Source organism: Choristoneura fumiferana, chromosome 17 (assembly GCF_025370935.1).
Source record: "Choristoneura fumiferana chromosome 17, NRCan_CFum_1, whole genome shotgun sequence".
In the NCBI taxonomy this organism is placed as follows: Eukaryota; Metazoa; Arthropoda; class Insecta; order Lepidoptera; family Tortricidae; genus Choristoneura; species Choristoneura fumiferana.
Genome location: NC_133488.1, coordinates 1068025 through 1088811, shown reverse-complemented (window position 1 = coordinate 1088811; position 20787 = coordinate 1068025). Strand labels below are relative to the sequence as shown.

The 20787-nt window shown below is 56.5% G+C and overlaps 1 pseudogene; it reads right to left on the bottom strand.

Annotated features, from left to right (window-relative positions):
* Positions 1-15442: 15442 nt before the first annotated feature.
* The window catches only part of LOC141437129 (metabotropic glutamate receptor 2-like), an 11440-nt pseudogene continuing 6095 nt past the window's right edge, over positions 15443-20787 (bottom strand).

The window sequence follows — 20787 nt, the reverse complement described above, 5'->3', positions numbered from 1 at the left end:
CACCTTGGGAAGCTCTCCGCGCCTTGCCCGCGCACCGACCAAACCTGCGGCCCGTGGGGCGCGTTGGAGACCCTGAACCGAATGTACATGTGGTCGGACAGGGTCTCCACCTCCTCCAGGACGTGCCAACACGCTATGCGTGCTCCAATGGCAGGGGTGGCGAACGTTACGTCCACCACCGAACCCCCCTGCCCGCGCACGCACGTGTAGGCATTACCCTGGTTCTCCGGGACTAATCCGATCATTGCGGCCCAGTCCCGGAGGAGCGCCCCTTTCACGTCAGTGATGGCGGACCCCCACTCCACGCACTTGGCGTTGAGGTCCCCCATCACGATGACCTGGGCCGGCAATGCCCTCTGCACCACCGGTTCCAAGCCATCCAGGAACCTCTCGAACTCGAGGAGGCTCCTGTTTGGGGAGAAGTATACTCCTACGAGTACAATCCCTCCCCAATTTGCCGCCACGTAGCCCGCACCTCTCTCCCTGAGAGAAAGGCGTTGGGGGCCCGTTGACGGCACCACCACGCCGACTGAGCCCTCCGTGTCCCCAACCCAGTTTTCCTTGGGGGGGATCAGGTATGGCTCAGCCACAACCGCGACGCCAATCTTCCATTCCGCCAGAACCTGCATGAGCAGGTCCTGTGCGCGGGCGGAGTGGTTGATGTTAGTCTGCAGGAACTCAGTATGCAGGTGTCTGGACATTAGGACACCTGCATAACGAGCTCCTCAGCTGCCTGGCGCCTGGCCTGCGGCGGTTTGGGGGGTGGCCTGCTTGGAGGAGCCTTCCCCTTAACAGTAGGGGGTGTGCATTTGGCACCCCCCATCACGTGCGCATGTGGACGGCCTGCCTTTGCGCATACCGCGCATTTAGCAGGGGCCTCACACGCGGCTGCCATGTGCCCCTCTTTGCCACAACGGAAGCAGAGTTTCCCATTCTCTACATCCGTTGGGCAGAGAGCACGTGTGTGGCCCAGCATCATGCACTTATAGCAGCGCAGTGGCTGGGCCTTCACCGCCTTGATGGTGGCCATACACCACCCGATGGCCACCTTACCTTTGTTTACGGCTGCCTTAGCAGCCGTTGCTGGGCACCTAATCAGGGCCGAGCCACCACCCCATAAGCTGGGCCTAATTAGGCCCACCTTGACCATACTGGGGGAGCAGCCCCCAGCCGTTGCCACTTTAGCCGCCAGCTCCTCACGGCTCACCGACTCGTCCAGACCGGTGATCCTAAGGTCGACCGATTTGGACGGGCGGGCGATGTCCGCCCAAGCCCCAATGACTTCGGTCAGCTTTGCAGCTAGGCGGTCCGCTGTTTCTTCTGGGGTCTCACCCCCCACTTCCATCAGTTTGGAGCCGGTCATACTAGTTCTTATTTTGACCGACTCCAAGCCAAAGTCGCTGAGCGCGATGGAGGCCCTAGCCTTAGCTAGGACCTCGGAATATTTTGCCTCAGTCTCCTTGCCTTCTGCTGTGGTGGTGGTTGCCCCCTTCTTTAGAGTCACCACTATGGCCGCCGTATTGGGGGCCACGATCTTGACGGCCTTTGGGGGAGCCGCGGCACTTTGCCGGGCTGTGCCAGTTGGAGGGGGTTTTGATTTGGGTCCCTTGCCCTTCCTCCTGGCTTTCCGGCCGACAACCTCGGTCCATGGGGTCCCATCCCCCAGCGCTTGGGGAGGCTGCTTCTGCTGGCCAGTTTCGGCGTTGGGTGTGGGTGTCTTCTCTGTGTCTCCTTCTCTCCGTCCTTCCTTGTGCTGAGGGGGGGAGGACGAGGGGAAGGAACAGCTGTCCTCGATTTGAGGCCCCTCTTGGGCCCTTGTTCAGGCGCCTTAGATTCAGGTTTGGGGGCCTGAGCTGATCCTGCATCCCCTCCCATGGCGCCGACCGCCAGGCCGGACTGGCCTCTGGGGCGGGGCGGTGGTGGCTGCCGCTTGTCGGCACTGAGGGGCGGCCTGATCACCGGCTCTGGGGGGAGGCGCGTCTCTAGGTCTTGGAGGCGGGCGTTGACCATTCCGCCTACTGACTGCAGGAGCTCGCGCCTCATCCCCTCCATGGCCTCCTTCAGCATCTCCTCCAAGCCAGGTTGTGGCTTTGTTGCAGCCTTCGGAGTCACAGCCGACCTCTTCTGTGACTCAGAGTAGGCCTCCTTAAAAGCGCGCAGCTCGGCGCGAACCAGCTCGAGCTCCCTCGCAAGCCGAGCATTGTCCGCGCGGAGTCTGCGCTGTTCCTCCTCCGGGGTAATCGAGCGCAGCCCCTCTACTGCGTCGACTACCCCCTGTGCGGCCTGATTTATTTGGCCCCACACCGTGCCTTTGATGTGGCCGCTCTTTTTAATCTCGCCACGGATTTTCGCCACATTCATTAGGGCCTCCGCGGCGAGTGCCTCCACGGTTGCGACGGGTGGGGCGCTGTGGGCCTCGCCGTCCAACAGCTCCCTTGTCCTAACCGGGCTCGTCATCTTCCGGTAGGATGGCCGGTAAATGGGGTCACTATCCTGTCCCTCACTCTCCTCCCCCTCAGTATTCATGCCCAGCCCGGCTAGGCAATCTTTTGCCTCTTTGAGGAAGCTGTAGGCACCCATAGGGCGCCTAATGCGACCCCTCGATGACGAAGAGGCCACCTTCTGGGCCACGGCTGGGTCTGCCTTTTCGGAGGACGATATCTTGAGGGGCCTCTTTTTTGCGAAGGTACCCGAGGGGAACCTTAAAGCAAGCCCCGAGACGGAGAGATCGGCCTCCTTGCACGGGGTCCGCAGGGGTCGCGCAACCGGCTCATCTTCGGCAATCGTCTCCGTGAGGTCAACCACAGAGTCCCGTAGTGACGCTCCCAGGGTTCTGCCGGCATTTAGTTGGCGACCAAAATCGCCCTCGTCGTCGTCGGACAAGTCCGACATGTGTGCACCGCCCTCTCCTTCTACCTCTCCTGCACCCTCCATGTCTGGAATGGCTCGGCGGGCCGAGGGACGGTCCCCCCCTTTTCCTCCCTTTCCAGCTATGCCTCTCGGCCTCTGAGGCTTGGGGAAGTCCAGGCGGTAGGGTCCAGTCTGGATTTGGAACCCACTGTCGGCGAGAGACCCTCTGCGTGAGGAGATCAGGACAGGGCTACTCCTCCCATCCCCATCGGCCTCATCATCTGCTCTGCTTTTTGGCAGCTCCGTCTCCAGCGCCATGTTTCGGCTGGACGGCTGCCCTCTCTCCATTCCCGAGTTCAACGTGTCTGTTAGACAGACCACGAGCCTCTCGGCCTCTTCCTCCGGCTGCGTCATCACAGGCATCACAGACGCCGCTGCCGTTGGAATGCGTTTTGGGATTTGGTTTTTTATATTATTTAATTCCATTTTGATTCCCACGAGTATGGGCCGATAAGGTCCACTAACGGGTGACGCCCATTCCGATAGTGTGGCTATTTACTGTGGAGGTCGCCTGGTATCCACAGGTATTAACGACTTCACTGTCGGGTGTTTAAGAGTATCCTTCTCGCAGGCCGGCCAATGAAGGCAAGCCCTCCGCTCCGCAGTATCCATAACGTACCCCATTAACGCCACGACTGGGGTCGTTGAAATGGATATGCGGGCTACGGAAGGAGAAGTGGCGTAGGCTTCTCCACAGGGCCTTCAGCTAAGAAGGCCATTCTCCTCAAAGACAGCCGGAGCTGTTCCTCTCCTTTTAAACCCACCCCCCCAAGTTGGGTGATTATCCGACGCGCGCGCCCCCAAGGCAAACCCAGCCAGAACCCAACGCCAGGCGCTTTCGCGTCTGACAATAGGACCCAGCAAAGGCAGTCACGGATGAGCGCGCGCCCGATAGTCACCCAAATTCCCAGTTCTCCCGCCCCAGTGTTTGGTTCGCGGGAGCTGCTACGAGCCCCTACCCACCGCAAGGCGGGCATTCCCCTATCCACCACCCGGGGACGCGCCACGTCGGAGTTCACCTCTCCGCCCACTTAGACAGCTAAGCAGGTCCGTGGAACCTAACCTAACCTAACCTTTTTTTTTTTTTTTTTTTTTTTTTTTTTTTTTTTTTTTTTTTTTTTTTTTTTTTTTTTTTTTTGCGGTGGGAAAATGCATTACGCATACGACCGCGCCTTGGGGACGACGCGGAAGTTATGTGGGACTCCCTCCCCATACCTCCTGCCCTACGGGAAGGAGAGGGGAGGTATACCCACTAAAAACCCACCGGTATTCCCTCTTGCCGTTTTGCGAGTGCCCTGGGAGAACGAGTAGGCACCAGGACGCCCGCCGGCCGCCCCAGCCTTAGCCGGAGCTCCCGCACCAAGAGGAGGGGTCGGGAATACTCAACCCCCCCCCAAGACGTGTGGGCCAATGGGCGCTAGCAAGGGACCCCCATCCCTCGCCAGCCTGGCACCACTAGGGAAGGTTGGCGGCAAATTGTCGCCGCCTCCTTCCCACCCGTCTGCGCCGGAGCGGGTGCGCGAGTGGATCATTCTCGCGTTCCCGCTCCTTCTCCTCCTTCTGCGAGATGACTTCTTCGCAGAAGGAGGCGACAGCCTCCCAAGAACTCTCGCTCCTCAGCATGGCTTGCACGACACTGGGGAGCGAGAGGTCGCCGCCGATCGCCGCCACTAGAGTGCGGCGCTGCTGGGCCCACGCGCTGCACACTTCGAGGGTGTGCTGCGCCGTGTCCTCATTGGCGCCGCACTCGTGGCACGACGCCGTCGCCTCCCTTCCGGCAACCTTGTGGAGGTACCGCCCGAAGCAACCATGCCCGGACAGCACCTGCACAAGGCGGAAGGTAAGGGACCCGTGTTCCCTCCGACACCAATCCAGGAGCACCGGGCGGATGGCTTCGATCGTTCGGAGGCCGTATTCAGCCTCCGATAACTCATCCGTCCAGCGCTCCAGCACCTCCTCTTTCTGGACCTCTCGGGCCCGGGCCAGCTCCTGGGGAGCTAGGGATTCCCCCCGCTCCCTGCGCTCCACTTTTGCCTTATAGGCGTCGGCAAGCATGGCTGCTTCCAGCTCCCAAGGGGGAGATGCAGCTAAGGCCCCAGCCGCCGCCCAGCCCACCGTCCGGTAGGCCCGGGCCATCCTCACTGCCATCACCCTTTGGGGCTTTCGGAGCAGCGCCCTGGTGGTAGCGGTGAGCGCTTCCGCCCATATTGGGGCCCCGTAAAGGGCCATACTCCGAATGACCCCTGCAAACAATCGTCTGCAGGGGGCATTCGGTCCACCCACATTGGGTAGGAGCCGCCCTAAGGCTCCCGCCGCGCCCACGAGTCGGGGAGTCATCCTGCGGAAGTGCTCTGCAAACCCCCATTTTCCGTCAAGGGTAAGGCCCAGATATTTAATGTGGGCCTTCACCTCGACGGCCTCCCCACTAATCAGCAGGGTTGGACCCCGCGGCAGCCTCCATCTTGGCCCTCTGAAACAGAGGGCCTCCGTTTTAGGGAGGGACACCCTCAGACCCAGCGCCTCAATGCGCTGGATAACGAGGGTGGCTCCCACTTCCGCCCTCCTCCTCACCTCCTCGTATGTGGTGCCCCGGACAGCGATAAGCGTGTCATCTGCATAACAGACGACCACCATCCGAGGCAGCACCCTCCCGCGGATGACCCAGTCGTAGCCGACGTTCCAAAGTAGGGGCCCTAGCACTGACCCCTGTGGAACGCCGCAGGCTACCGCCCTGGCCATCCGTTCGTCCCCTCTCCCCATGTAGAGCACTACCCGGTCCATCAGGTAGTGCTCTACAATCCTTCGGAGGTAGAAGGGCACCCCGTGATAACGGAGCGCCTCCCCTATCACTCCGAAGGGGAGAGACCCGAAGGCGTTGGCGATGTCTAGAGACACCGCCATGGCCCCCTGGCCCCTCCTGGCAGCATCTTCGGTGAACCCCTTCAGGGCGGATAGGGCATCCAGCGTGGATCGCCCTACCCGGAACCCGAACTGGTTCTCCGCAAGATCCGGCCCTTCGCTCGTCAGGTGGCAGGCGATCCGGGAAGCAATTATCCTCTCTAGGAGCTTCCCGGTTTCGTCCAGCATGACGAGCGGCCGCCACCCGGAAGGGGAGTCCGCCGGTCTGCTCTCCTTCCGCAGGAGGACCAAGCGGCCCTCCTTCCATGCTTGAGGGAATTGCCCCGTGGCCAGACATTGGTCCATTAGGGCCACGAGGCGGTCCCCCAGGTGCTTGGTGGCTACAAGCACCACTTTCCCCGGCACTCCGTCTGGGCCGGGCGCCTTACGGCACCCCTTTAGACGGCCCGCCGCCCTGATTATTTCCTCACCTGTTATCGGGGGGATGTCAGGGGGCGTCTCGGGCTCCACAGTGGGCGATGCCATCCGCGGTGGCTCGAAGGGCTGGCTGGGGGGAAAGAGGCCTTCCACTACCGCAGCCAGAAGCCCTGGCTCAAAGTCCTCCGTGGGGGGAGACACCTTGAGTTTGGCCCGTACCGTTCGGTACGGACGCCCCCACGGGTCGTTGTCGAGCGAAGCCAAAAATTCGGTGTAAGCCGAATCCTTAGCCCGCGCGATGGCCGTCTGGAAGGCGGCTTTCGCCGCCCGAAGCTCAGTGAGGAGCCTCTCTTCCTCACCTGGCACTTGGGTGCGCCGTCTCCGGCACCGGGTGAAAGCACGGCGGGCGGCATCACTGGCGGCTCTTAGGCCTACGAGGTCCTGTGACCACCAGTAGACCGCCGTTCTTGGTGCTGATTGGTGCGCCCTCGGCATGGCCGCGTCGCATATTGCTGTCAGGTCTTCGCGGAACCTGACAGCCCTTTCATCGACCCCCATGGTATCCGGGGGATCGACGCTCCACGCCCGGACTGTGGCAGCCTCTTTCGCCAAGTCCAGGTCGAGGCGGGAGAAAACCCATTTTGGGAAATTTCCGCCTCGCCCACCCACCACACTGGCCTGAGGCCCGAGGGGCGCCTTGGAGACCCTGAATCGTATGTAGGCATGGTCGGACAGGGTCTCCACCTCCTCCATAACGCGCCAATCACCTATTCTAGCGCCGATGGCAGGGGTAGCGAACGTTACGTCCACTATCGACCCCCCTTGCCACCGCACGCAGGTGTTGGCCGTCCCTTGATTCTGCAGAACCAGGCCGACCATTGCAGCCCAGTCCCGCAGAAGCGCCCCTCTCTGGTCCGTGATGGGACACCCCCACGCCTCGCACTTGGCGTTGAGGTCCCCCATCAAGACCACCTGAGCTGGTAGTGCTCTCTGCACCACCGGCTCCAGGCCCGCCAGGAATCTTTCAAACTCCCTGAAGGGCCTGTTTGGGGAGAAGTATACTCCTATCACTACTACTTCCCCCCATTTGGCCGCCACGTAGCCGGCACCCCTCTCCTTGATGGAGATGCGTTGGGTGGCGGCCGCCGGCACCACGACGGCCACCAAGCCCTCGGAGTCCCCGACCCAGTTTGGCTGGGGAGGGACACAGTAGGGCTCAGCGACTACTGCCGCGTCAATGCGCCACTCCGCGAGGACCTGCATGAGCAGGTCCTGTGCGCGCGCAGAGTGATTGGCATTAGTTTGCAGTAGCTCGTAGTGCGGGTGTACTGGCATTAGGACACCTGCATTCCTAACTCCTCCCCAGCCTGTCGGCTCCGGTTCGGTATGGCCCTGGTCGCTGGGGCCCTTCCTCTAACTGTCGGGGGGATGCAGTTAGATCCCCCCATCCTGTGCCCATGCGGGCGGCCGGCTTGCGCGCACACCGCGCATTTGGCCACCGCCTCACAAGTGACCGCCAGGTGGCCCACAATGCCGCATCGGAAGCATTTTGAGCCGTGCTCCGCTTCCGATGGGCAGAGAGCCCTGGTGTGGCCCAGCGCCATGCACTTGAAGCAGCGCATGGGCAGAGCCTCCACCGGCTTTATGGCGGCCACCACCCACCCAACTGGGACTTTGCCCGCAGTGGCGATGGCCTTCGCAGCCACCGCCGGGCACCTTACTAGGGCCGAGCCCTGTGCCCAGGCACTCGACCTGATGCCTCCAACCTTTATTTGGTCGGAGGCACAGCCGCCCACTTTCGCCAAGGCGATGGCCAACTCCTCGCGGCCAACCATCTCGTCGAGGCCCGTGACCTTTAGGTCCACGAGCTTGGTTGGTCGGGTGACCTCTGCCTGGTCCCCGATGACCTCTTTCAGCTTTGCAGCCAGGAGGTCAGCAGTGGCCTCGGGGCGTTCGCCACCTACCTCCAACATCCTGGAGCCGGTCATCGTCGCCCTAATTTTGACTGACTCCAGGCCAAAGTCAGCAAGACTTATTGAGGCCCTAGCTTTTGCCAGGACCTCCAACATATTGGTGGACCCCTCCTTTAGTGCCAACACTATCGCTGCTGTGCGGGGAGCCACAATTTTAGTCGGCTTGGCCTTCGGCGTGAGTGCCTTTGGCGGCACGGCTTTTGTCGGCGGTTGGGTTGGGGCACTGCTTTTCCGTCCCTTACGCCCGAGGACTTGGGACCACGGTGAAGCATCCTCTGCTTCCGGGGCCGGAGCCTCCCGCCTGCTGGGACCAGCGACCGTTTGACTCTGGGTTTGCGGTCCCGGATTTGGCGTCTTTTTGGCACCCGCGTGCCCCTTCCCCTGTTGGGGCTGGGAGTTGGGGGCAGTAAGCACCCTCTTGGATTGCTGCCCTGTCTTGTCCCCAACCATGGCCCCTTTCGGTTGGGGTTGCGGCTCTCGCATAGCGCCTGCAGCCAGGTTAGGCTGAGTTCTCGGACGGGCAGGCGGCTCCTGGCGCCTGTCAGCCGCGAGTGGAGGCCTCAGGACTGGCTCCGGCGGGAGGCGCGCCTCCAGCTCTCCCAGGCGGGCATTTATCATCCCGCCCAGGGACACCTGCAGGTCGCGCCTCAGCTCATCCATGAGCTCCCTGAGGTCGGCAGCTGCTGGCACTCCAGCTGTTGTGGCGGGAGTCACCCGCGATTCCTCGAAGGCCTGTTTAAAGGCCTTCAACTCCGCCCTGACAATGTCCAGCTCTCTGGCGAGTCGGCTGTTGTCCGCGCGGAGGCGACGATGTTCCTCCCCGGGGGTGATTGTCCTCAGTTCCTCGACTGCGTCAATCACCCCTTTGGCGGCCTGATTTATGGTCCCCCAAATGGTGCCCTTGATGTGGCTACTCCGCTTGATCTGATCTTGAATGGTGGCTACATTCAAGAGCGCCGCCGCCACCAGGGTTTCCCTGGTTTGTGCTTGGGGTGCCACAGGCACCTCGTCCCTACTGTCTCTATGAGCCCCTTCCAGATCACGGTAACTCGGGCAGTAGCCAGGCCCTTCGTCCGACTCCAGGTACTCATTCACGGCCTCGGTATTTTGTCCCGCGAGACCGCTTTCAACCGCAGCCAAAGACTGGCTATGCGTCGACGGGCGCTTATCGCCCTTGCGTGAAGTGCCAAGTTTGGGAGCGATAGGCCCCTCGGACACCGTACTTGTCGGCCGTTTCCTCGAGAGACTCCCATTTGGAGAGTCCCCAATGAACTCCTCTCTACAGTCCACCTTAAGCAATGTTCGGGACAATGGTGCATCCTCCTCCTCAGAGTCGGATGCGTCCGACATGTGCACAGGCATGGTAGAGCTCTGCTTGTTATTGCAGCTGCCCTCCCCCTCCAGCCCCTTTGCAGCCCTCACGTTTCCCTTTGAGTGGGAACGGAGAACTGGAAAGTCGAGCCGGTAAGTGCCAGCGTCGACTGAAAAATTCCCCTTGTGGGAACTACCACTGGGGCCAGCGCGCTCACGACGCCCAGGGTTAACCATGGAGCTGGTCTTCCCGCCCCCTTTATTCACCCCCCCCAAAGACAGGTCCTTCTGGGGGTTGGAGACAACCCCCTTCCCAGAACTGTCTTTCCCCATAACTAACCCCCTTAAGTGGGATTCCAAAAAATGGAGCACCCACGGAGCCCTTCCCGGCCCTTTTACCCCCCCGCCTATAAAAACCCCCCCTTACCAAGTTGATTTTGCCAGAAGGGCAAAACCTAACTCAAAACGGTCAAGTGCGAACCGGCCAAAATTACCAACTTACCAAAAAGTTGGTAGTTTTCGCCAAGTTACCACAAGACTATGATAGTTAGAAGTTGTTGCGAGGTGCCGTTAGGCGGCGCAAACTACCTCCTATTCAACCCACTAACTATCAAATCCCGGACCGTTATGGTTTAGACGCAATAATTTTTCAAAGTCCCCGACAAACTTATGAAAAATAATTATTGCGCCTATGGGAAAATAATAGCAATCCACGTTTCACCGAATAACTTCCGAATGGTAAGTTCAAAAATTATTCGGTAAACGGCAATGGATAGTGCTACTAATCCCAAATATTACCCAGCAACAAGAATTTACAAAAACTAAACCAAATATTAATAATGAAATTTAGAAACAAAAACGGAAACTTGTGTTTTTGAAATTACAACCGCAAAACGTGAAGCGTTTTGGGCCCCAATTTCAAAAATTAATTTTGAGTGTTCTAGAGAAGCTAGAGACACGGCAAAAGAACCAAAATGTCGAGTGACTCAAGCAGAAGGCGATGAGCACAAAAGAAGCAGCGAAAACGCACCGGCAAGGACAAAATTCGAGCAAAACCAAGAAGCAAGCCAAAAAGTCAGGTCGAATTTTCCCTCAACCTAACCTAACCTAACCTAACCTAACCTAACCTAACCTAACCTAACCCTAACCTTTTTTTTTTTTTTTTTTTTTTTTTTTTTTTTTTTTTTTTTTTTTTTTTTTTTTTTTAACGTGCTGAAAATGCGCCTTATGCATGTCCCCGCTCGAGGCAGCGGGTGGGATCTGTCGGGCTCTCCCCAAGAGGGGGCATACCGACTAAAAACAACACGACCTTACCCTCTCGGCCCTTGTGCGGACGCCACGGGATCGCGAACATTTCACCGCGACGCCGCAGGCCAGCCCGGGATGGGCTCCCTCTCTGCGCCCCAAGATGGTGTTGGGGCGCTGCGCCCTAGGATTTTAGGGGCGCTCGTCCAGGACGGCACGTGCAATGCGGGTCCGGGATTCCTCGCCCTCGCCGCTGTGCCGCCCAAGGGCTCCCCCTCACCTTTCCCTGTCTAATGAGAACAGGTACTCAGCTCAGGTTCGCCCCATCGGTGACCACAGCCCTGAAAAGGGCTACGCCACCCCGGCATCATTGGCTTGCGCCTCCGCCCAATAGGGCTCACCCTCACCTTTCCCTGTCTAATGAGGACAGGTACTCAGCTTGGGCTCGCCCCCTCAAAAAAGGCATCGGCCCGAAGGCCAGACGCCGCCCTCTTAGGGCCCAAAGGCCCGTTGGCTGGCAAGGTTCGCCCGGCGGCTCCCCTCACCAGACCAACACCCCCCCACCCAGTCACGTCAAAAGTCAGTCACGTCCAGCGACCACAGCCCTTAAAAGGGCTGCGCCGCCCGGCATCATTAGGCTTGCGCCTCCGCCCGATGAGGCTCACCCTTACTTAATACCCATCATTTAAGACAGGCAAAAGCAAGGGCTTGCCTCCGTCTGTAAGGCGTCGGCCGAAGGCCGGACGCCGCCCTCTTGTGGGCCCGAAGGCCCGTTGGTTGGCAAGGTTTGCCCGGTGGCCCTCTGCCTTTGGCTCCCCTCACCAGACCAACACCCCCCCTACCCCAGTCACGTCGAAAAAGTCAGTCGTCACGTCCGGCGACCACAGCCCTTAAAAGGGCTGCGCCGCCCGGCATCACTGGGCTAACGCCCTCCGCCCGATGGGCTCACCCTCGCTTTTCCCTGACCTAAAGGACAGGTACTTCGCTCAGGCTCACCTCCGTCCAAAGGCGTCGGCCCGAAGACCGGACGCCGCCCTCTTGTGGGCCCGAAGGCCCGTTGGTTGGCAAGGTTTGCCCGGTGGCCCTCTGCTTTGGGCTCCCTCGCTGGCTGGTTCTAGGAATGTAGGTTCAAGGAAGTTAGGTTCCAAAAAGTTAGGTTCCAGGAAGTGAGGTTTGAAAAATTTAGGTTGGTTCTAGGAATATAGGTTTAAAAGGTGGGTTTGAAAAATAACGTTATAAGAATATTGGTTTAAAGTTAGGTCTCATAAAGTTGGGTTCCACGATGTTAGGTTTGAAATTTTTTTTTCTCAAAGGTTGCTTCCTTTTGTTGTTCATAATGGTACACACAAGGACTTTGTCAACACCACACATAAAACAAAATGTAGTTTAAAAAAATTCAGGTTGATAATCATTGGGTTCTAAATTTAAATTTTAGAAGAATTTTAGGAAATTTTCGATTCAAATTGTTACGTTTAAAAAAGGGAGGTTTCAATATCAATTTGAAATTGTTAGGTTTTAGAAAGTTAGGTCTCAAATTGTTGTTAAAAAAAGTTAGGTTTCGAATGGTAAGGTTCTGAAATGTTAAGTTTGAAAAGGTTAGGTGTTTGAAATTGTTAGTTTAAAGAAAGTGGTTCGAAATTTTTAGGTTTCAAATCGGTTAAAACAACTGGTTTTAAGATGTTAGGTTTCTGAATGTCAGGATTGTTAGAGTTAGGTTTTAAACTGTTGTTACATTTCTATTAGTTTTCGGTTATTTATTTTATTTTTAAGGTGATTAATTCGGAAATGTTTCAAGTCACGATAATACGATTTGACGTTATTGGTATTCTTTTATGGTCTTTAGTTCCAGTTAGTTCCATATTTTTGTTTCCACGTGAAAAAAAAATATTTTTTTTTTATTTTTTTTTGCTATTTTTTTGGTCAAAATTGAACTTAATGTACATCTTATCATCAGGGCTTTCATTCCCGCATACTCAGCATTCGAAAAACGCGCAAAAAATTGGCCCCCCACACCCACCCATCAGAAGCTCGCTTGGCTACATTACCTCGGTCCGTAGGTATTTAACACGTTTTTTGTAAATAACGACCAAATCTTTCGGGTTTTGAACCATACAACATTTTTATTTCATGACAGTATTCATTTTTCACATTTTAATACCCTTTTCACCCACCTCACTCGTTTTTATCTTTAATGAATTGACATTTTAATCATTTTCTATCACGAAAATTGGTCAAAAACAAGGATTTTATCAATTATATTGTCTTTCTAGTGCTTTAACTGACACTTCAAGCTTTATTTAAATAAACACTTACATTTTCCTTTATTTTAAAAGTAATCCCGCCCCTCTAGCAAGTCTCAATGCAAAATAAACCTTGTTCCTAACTATTTATTCTCAAGTATTCTCATCTATTTTGAAGTTTATTCGAATAACTTTGTGTCTGCTATCAGCTGTGAAGTTAAACATTTTTATGTAATTCATACAAGTTAAACGCATTTCTGAAAGTCCGGTTCCTTGTCTCGCCGCTCCTTTGCCGCGCCACACAGTCGAAATTAAATGCAGATTTATTTGATTGCTCGTAAGCTTTTTGCAGGCGTCAAGGTTGAGCAGATTTAGTTCAAGCTCGTTATCTAGATGAACCAGCTCGGTTTGTTAGAATTTGTTGTTGTAGTACAAACTCATATCTACTTTGCGTAGCTCTGGTTACATGCTTATATTAGCCTCACTTGTACTTACCTATAAAACCATCTGTGTAACTTCGTATATGCAAGGGAATCTTAGACTTTGATTGAACTTGACTTTCACCTACTTTTTATTGCGATATTATACAACACGTGGCTATTATGCGCAGTTCTGATGGCAATAATAATGCGTGCTGATCTGGTGATGAAACCGGAAGCTAGATACTGGAACTCCAAGACAGGACAACATAGCGTAGGCGTGTTTGGGCTTTCTAGAATATTCTTCTTGTCCATACAATAATTAAAGAATCCTTAGGATCCACTCTTTGGATCCTGATTTGGTGACTATGGGATCTAATTGGAGGCATTTGCATATCAACAAAAAAAAATTTAAATCGTTTCCTAAATGACGGGGATTTGGGGTAGGTAAAAAAAAATACGACCGTATTTATAACCTCTTCCTTTTATCAGTCGTTTAAATTTTAAAGCAAGATTTTATCTAATATAAATACCATGGTATACATAACATCTCGATTGAAATAATATGCTTAAAAAGTAGTTTAAAATTAGTAATTAAATCTCATTAACAGTTGGTCCTTAGAGGTATGTACACGTACAATCCGTGAGCTATTAGAAAAACCTTTAACTTCGGGGGGAAATTGGAAGGATTCGTGTAGTACAGAACAGAAATAAATAAAATAATATACTTATAAAATAAATTAAGTACTTAAGTAAATTTTACGCTGTGGGACGGACGCAGGCTGAAAATCAGCGCTGCAAGTTTCTTTTGCTCGCAGCTTATGCTGAGCTCGAGCCCATTGCCACCTACTTACGTGGAATTGTTTTTGTTACTGTGTAGTCTTATTTTTTGTGGCAATAAATTTTATTATTATTAGTAGAAAATGATAATTGTCGTTTTGACTTAGTAGCAATCCATTACGCGAAGAGTGCACTCATTGTGTTTTCATTATAATAAATAAATAAATAAATAAATAATTATCACGGGACAATTCACACCAATTGACAGACCCAAAGTAAGCTTAGCAAAGCTTGTGTTATGGGTACTAAGCAATGGATAAATATAATTATATAGATATAGATACACACTTAAATACATATTAAACACCCTAGACCCGAGAACAAACATTCGTATTTTTCATACAAATATCTGCCCCAACACGGGAATCGAACCCGGGACCTCAAGCTTCGTAGTCAGGTTCTTCAACCATTAGACTAGGGCATCTGGTCGTCAAATTTTTGTCGGAGTTCATTGATTTATATATGGTCTAAGATCCGAACTTAAATCGAACTTCACCGATCTGATAATAGAAAGAAAATGCATTTTATGATAAACTTATTATATTAGAAAAAAATACTATACTTAAATGGGTTTGCTTAAAAAATTCTGGACATGCTATTTTTTTTTAATTATTAAAAATAGTTTGTCTACGATTTTTTTTGCAAACCTAGTTCTAATTGTTCGTATTTTCTACTGAAAGGGCAGTTAAAACCACCACTTATTTATTTAGCCAGGCATTTCATTCGTTTCATTTATTCATTGTATAGGTATCATTAGGAGATTCATGTAATAAAAATAATAACATTTGGCTAAAACCTGCCAGCCGGTTGTAGAAATGCACATGACTCCGTGACGTCGGACTCCAGGAACAAATATAGTAAATATAGTAGTAAGTAGTAGTAGAGTCGTCGTTACTATTTCGCGTTTTCTGTCTTACCTGTTCTCGTCCAGCCTCAATCGCATGGCGACGGAGAGACAAACATTGTGACGACAGCCGCCACGAGGTGCTGACAATAAAACGACAAATCGATTCCGTTTGTTTAATTTTAATAACCTAAACTAGTATCACAATTCGGTTTGTTCCACTTATCGATAAGTCAATAACGATTTATTAATTTTAAAATTCTTAGGAACTTTCAAAGGGCTCCTACATTATGTACAGTAAACTTTACAGAATAAAACGATCAACGATTCGGAGCCGCGAGCGCTCTTTGAAATTATTACCATCATATATGGCTACTCGTCGTTCTACTGAATCGATTCAGAACAGAGTACACGGATCGGCGATCTCGAGAAACAAGGGAGAGTCGAGTCGGATCCGAGGGTCGTCACACTAGCACGGGGACGCGGGACGCGCGGGGGGACGGGGCGGCGCGCGCTATAAGTGGCGCTCCGCGGCGCCCCCCGCGGCGCCCCCCGCGGCGCCCCCGCGCGCGGGCCGAGCGCGCGCGCCGACAGCGCCAGCTCCGCGCCGGCCGGAGCGGGCAGCGCCGGGAACTGCTCCAGCGGCTCCGTCTGCACCTGCCGGTCCAGGCACGAGCCCGGCGTGGGGTCTGGAACGTGCGACGTTTAGGTACAGTGACCGCCTGATATTTTCCGTATAGAGAGAACAGAGCGAAAAGCCGTAAGCTCGGACCGTTGTCGTTGAGCGTGGAGCGGTCGGTGGAGGGCGTGGCCAGCGGCGGGGCGGGCGCGGCGCAGCGGCGCGGCGCCGAACGCGGCGCACACGGCGCCCCCGCGGGCGGCCCGCGCGCCAGCGCCCCGGCATCAGGCTCGCGCGCACGTTGCGCTCGGCCGCAGCAGGATGATGTACACCTGCAACACGGGCCGCGTGAGCCGTCAGCGCCCCTCCGTCCCTCCGCCGTCCCTCCGGCCCTCCATCCCCGCTCACCTTGGGCGCGAACAGGCAGGCGAGCGTGACGGTCGCGCTGAGCGAGATGGTGACGGCGATGGTGGTGACGCGCAGCGTGAGGTGGCTCGCGGTGCCGAAGTACAGCGGCACGAACGACAGCCAGATGACGCACGTCGTGTACATCGTGAACCTGCGGACGGCGCGCGGTCAGTGCGGGCGGGGCGTGGCGGGCGGGCGGGCGGCGCGGGGCGGGGCGGCCTCACTCACCGATGTGCTTGCTCTCGTTGAAGGCCTCGGGGATCTTGCGCGTGAGCACGGCGTAGACGGTGCAGGTGAGCACGAGCGCGGCCGGGTAGCTGAAGGCGAGCGTGTGGGACGCGTCCACGTAGGCGTCGCACACCAGCACGGCCTGGTCGCGCGCGGGGAGGTGCCGCACGGCGCGCGCGGGCGCCGCCGCCTGCCAGGCGCCCAGCACGGCCAGCTGGGCGCCCACCAGCGCGCCGCACGCCGCCAGCTGCGAGCGCGGCGAGATGAACGCCGGCCGGCGCGCCGACCGCGACCCCGCCGCGAAGATGCGCGCGATGCGGTTCGTCTTCGTCAGCAGCGCCGCGTACACGATCGTGAAGCACAGCCCCGTGCCGAACCTGCGGGGAGGGAACGGCCCGTGAGCGCATCGCGAGTGGTACCGGCGCCGGTAGTGGCGGGCGAGCGTCCCGGCGCGAGGTACCGACCGCTGCGCGGTGCAGAGCGCGTCCGTGGGGCGCAGCACGAGCAGGAACGTGAGCAGGTAGCACACGAGGATGCCGCCCAGCAGCACGAAGCTCAGCTCGCGGCCCGACGCGCGCACCACCGGCGTGTCGCCGCGCACCACCCACACGCCCAGCACGAACCTGCCGACAGCGGGGCGGGTCAGAGCGGGGCGGGGCGGGCGGGGCGGGGCGGGGCGGGCGGCCGTACAGTGTGCACACGATGCCGACGGCGGAGAAGGCCATGGCGCCGCGCGCGGCGGGCGAGGCGGGCCGCAGGTACTGCGCGGGCAGCGGCTCGCAGCGCGTGCGCGTGGCGTCGGCAGCGTCCCGCGCGGACACTCGCGGCACGCCGTCTCCGACTCCGGCGCCCGGATCTGCGCGGGGAACGACCGACACGATGAGAGGGAACTCCTTGCCATATTTATTGAGATTCTGAGCACGCCAGGAGATCGCGTCTCGTTTTTTTTCTCCTTAGAAAAGTTGAAGGGAGACTCGCATGCTGATGCGTGAGTGGTGCGCGACCCGGTTTCGGGCACGTGTATCGCGATATTATGGAATGGCGAAAAGCACTGCTTATTGCTAGCACCTGTCATGCCGTGTACATGCGTGTTGTGTGTGTGTGTGTGTGTGTGTGTGTGTGTGTGTGTGCGTGTCGGCTGACCTCGTACTGCGTGCAGTTGAAGCAGTGCCAGCAGCAGCTCTCCCCCTCGACGTACTGCTTGGCCTGTCCCAGGTCGCACTCGGCGCTGCACACCGACTCCGGCGGCCGCGGGGAGCCCCACTTGAATTGTATCGCTGTATTGTTGATCGAAACAAAAAAAAAACAAATCGTATTATGATTATTAAGTCGAGACCATAATAAGAATCAAAAAAATTGCAATGCTTATCATTGTTTTTCGCTTTTGAGACGAAACGGGGTATAACGAGCGCGTCTACGTAAATGATGCCTTCGCTTCGTCCGCGTTCGGCTCGAATTTCGTATTTAAGCCGGCAATCGAAGAACGCAACGTGTGAAGAGAAGCGGAGCGAACGGTAGAGTAGAAGAGTCAAGAAAAAGAAAGGCAACAGCTTAGACGGCACGAACCCCGCTTCATATCGACTAAGGTCAAGCGTGACTCGCCCTCAGGAGCCGGCGGCGCGTGCGGCGTGTCGCCCAGTGCGGCCGGACGTCCCGGCCGCGTCAGTCTCACCGTCCATGTCCAGCTCGAGCTCCCCGTCCCGGTAGCGGCCGACCCTGAGCCAGCGGAACACGCCGCGCTCCACCTGCTTGAAGTGCATGATGTTGTACCGCGCGGGGCCGTCGCCGTTCGCGTCGAAGTGGAACTCCTCGCCGCTCAGACCTGCGGAGGGCGACGTGCGGTGAGGCGGGGCGGGCGGGGGCGGGGCGGGGGCGGAGGCGGGGGGGGGCGGGGCTCACCCGTGAAGCGCACGTTGCGCAGGTAGCGCAGCAGCAGCGGGCCGGCGGGCGGCGGAGCGCGGGGCAGGGCGCGGGCGCGGGGGGGGCGCACTCGGCCGCGTGCATGTCCCTGAGCGCGTGCACGAGCGCCAGCACGGCGTCGGCCACGAACTGCAGCTGCGCCTCCAGCTCGGTGTTGGCGGGCGACAGCCGCTCGCGCCCGAGCAGCGCCGCAAGTGCGAGTTGTACGGCGTGCGCGCCGCGCCCGGGCCCTCCCACCGGCACTGGAACTGCTCCTCCCAGAACTCTGCGGACAGGCCGGCCGTCAGCGCGCGCCCCGCCCAGCCGCGGCGCGGGGGGGGCGCGGCGCGAGTTTACCTACAAACCAGGGGTTGCGGCGGTTGTTCTGCACGGTGAGGTTGAGAAGTACTCGCGGAAGCCCCGCACCGGGCGCGCCAGCGGCTGCACGGAGATGGTCCCCTCGACGGCGCGCTCGCGGCGGCGGCGACCAGCGCGCGCGCCGACCAGCCGTCCGAGCCGACCCAGCCGAAGGCGCCCTCCGCGCCCGCGCGCACCACGGCCGCCATCACGCCCGCCACCTCCTGGTCCGACCCGAACACGATCACTCCTGCGGACGACCGACCACGTTACGACACGACCGGGGTCGCTCACAGGGAGCAGGGAGCAGGGAGCAGGGAGCAGGGAGCAGGGAGCAGGCGACCCACCGCGGGCCCGGGGCGCGCCAGCAGACGCGCGACGATCGCGTCGTAGGCGCTGGCGGGCGCCTCTCCGGAGTCCTTCACGAGGCGCTCCTTAACGGCGATGCAGATCTCGTCGCGCGCCAGCAGCGTCTCCAGCTCCTCGAACGCCTGCCGAGAAAACAATGCAATATCGACGGAAAGCGATCAAGAGATTATGGCTCACTACAGACGGACCGCGTTGCAAGTTGGAAATCGGCATACGGTGAAGGTAGACAGCGCTAGTGCTGCCTTCACTACGGTCGAACATGATGCGCTTAAGATCAGAGTTGTCTATACTGGAATATATGTATGTAACTACACATGCCAGTTAAATTTACACTACTTTACAACAAAGCCTCATAATTATGCCCATTAATTTATGTTGTGATCGCAGCCAGCGCATAGTTTGTAGTAACCATAATATACCTAATTCTAAAGGTATCAGCATTCTGCAAAAACTAGTTCGTCCAAAACAATCCTATTCGCTGTGGTTCTTTTGCCGGTACCCAAGACTGCGATTTATTTTCCTCTACTCGTCAAAGAACAATAACAAGCGTTTCGGCTCACCTTGATCCCGTAGTTGGACTCCTCGTAGATGATGGAGACGTACCGCCAGCCGAGCGTCCTGACGATGGCCACGATGGCGCGCGCCTGGTGCAGGTCCGACGGGATCGTGCGCGTGAAGTACTCGAACCGCGCCTTGTTGGACAGCTCCGGGGACGTGCTGAAGTACGACACCTGCGGGATCTTGAACAGGCGCAGCAGGTTGGCCACCTGCACCGACGTGACGCTGGAGGCCGCGCCCACCACGCCCGAGATGACGGGCCGCAGCCCCGCCCCGGCCCGCCCGGCCCCGCGGGCAGGCACGACGCCGCCGACGGGCCCTCCTCGATGTTGCTGATGGACCCTGCGCACGACGAGAGCGGGACATCATCACGAGCTCTGCTCATTGCGCGCCCGTCACGATCGTTGCGCATCGGTTATCTGGCAGCACCACGCAATGAACAGAGAAAACATTGCGTGCCCGCTCGTGACCAGTTCGTGGCTGTATACCTACTATCGTGCTCGTGCGTAAGTAAGTTATTAAGTAACTAGCTTAAAATAAATGTTGATTAGGATGGATATACTCAACAAGACAAAAAGAAAGGTTTTTTCACCTGTCCCGTTGTCTGTCTGCCTGTCTCTGTCTGTATTCAAATCTTGCAAGTTACATTTGACCAACTTCCAGTAGTCAGATTGACTTAAAATTTGGAATACTATGTAAATCGCGTGACACTACAATAATCTAGTAGTGACATCCTGGTAGTCCAGCCAGGATCGTCTCCGAAGAACGGAACTCTTCAACGGTTATAGCATCGACTTGAAATTTGGTATGCAAATGTAGTTTGGGTGACAATGCAAGCACAGTCAACAAAAAGTACAGTCGGAAAAAAGTTTGTATTAAAAATGTCATTTTTATGGTTAGGTTATTTTTCTTTTGTTTAGGTTAAAGCTCTGGCTCACCTTTCGTTCGACTACTAAAGAAATGTAAACGTGTTGGTAAAAAATGGAGGGGACAGCTGCAACGAAGATGTAGCAAATGCACAAACCTAAACGGACACACCATATGAAAAAAACTTTTTTACGTGAGCATTGTACCTTGATGAAGTCCAGCGCCATCTCGAGGCCGTTAGGTGTCGTTGTGTCGCGTCGTGAGCACGAGCGGCGCCGACCGCCGCAGGCCGGGCGCGCGAGGCGGGGCGCGCGCGTGGTCCAGCGCGAACAGCATCGCCTCCAGCGCCTGCACCCCGCCCTGCGACATCACCGGCCCGCACGTCGCGCCCTCCGACCGCCCGTGGACCTGCGCACACGCACAC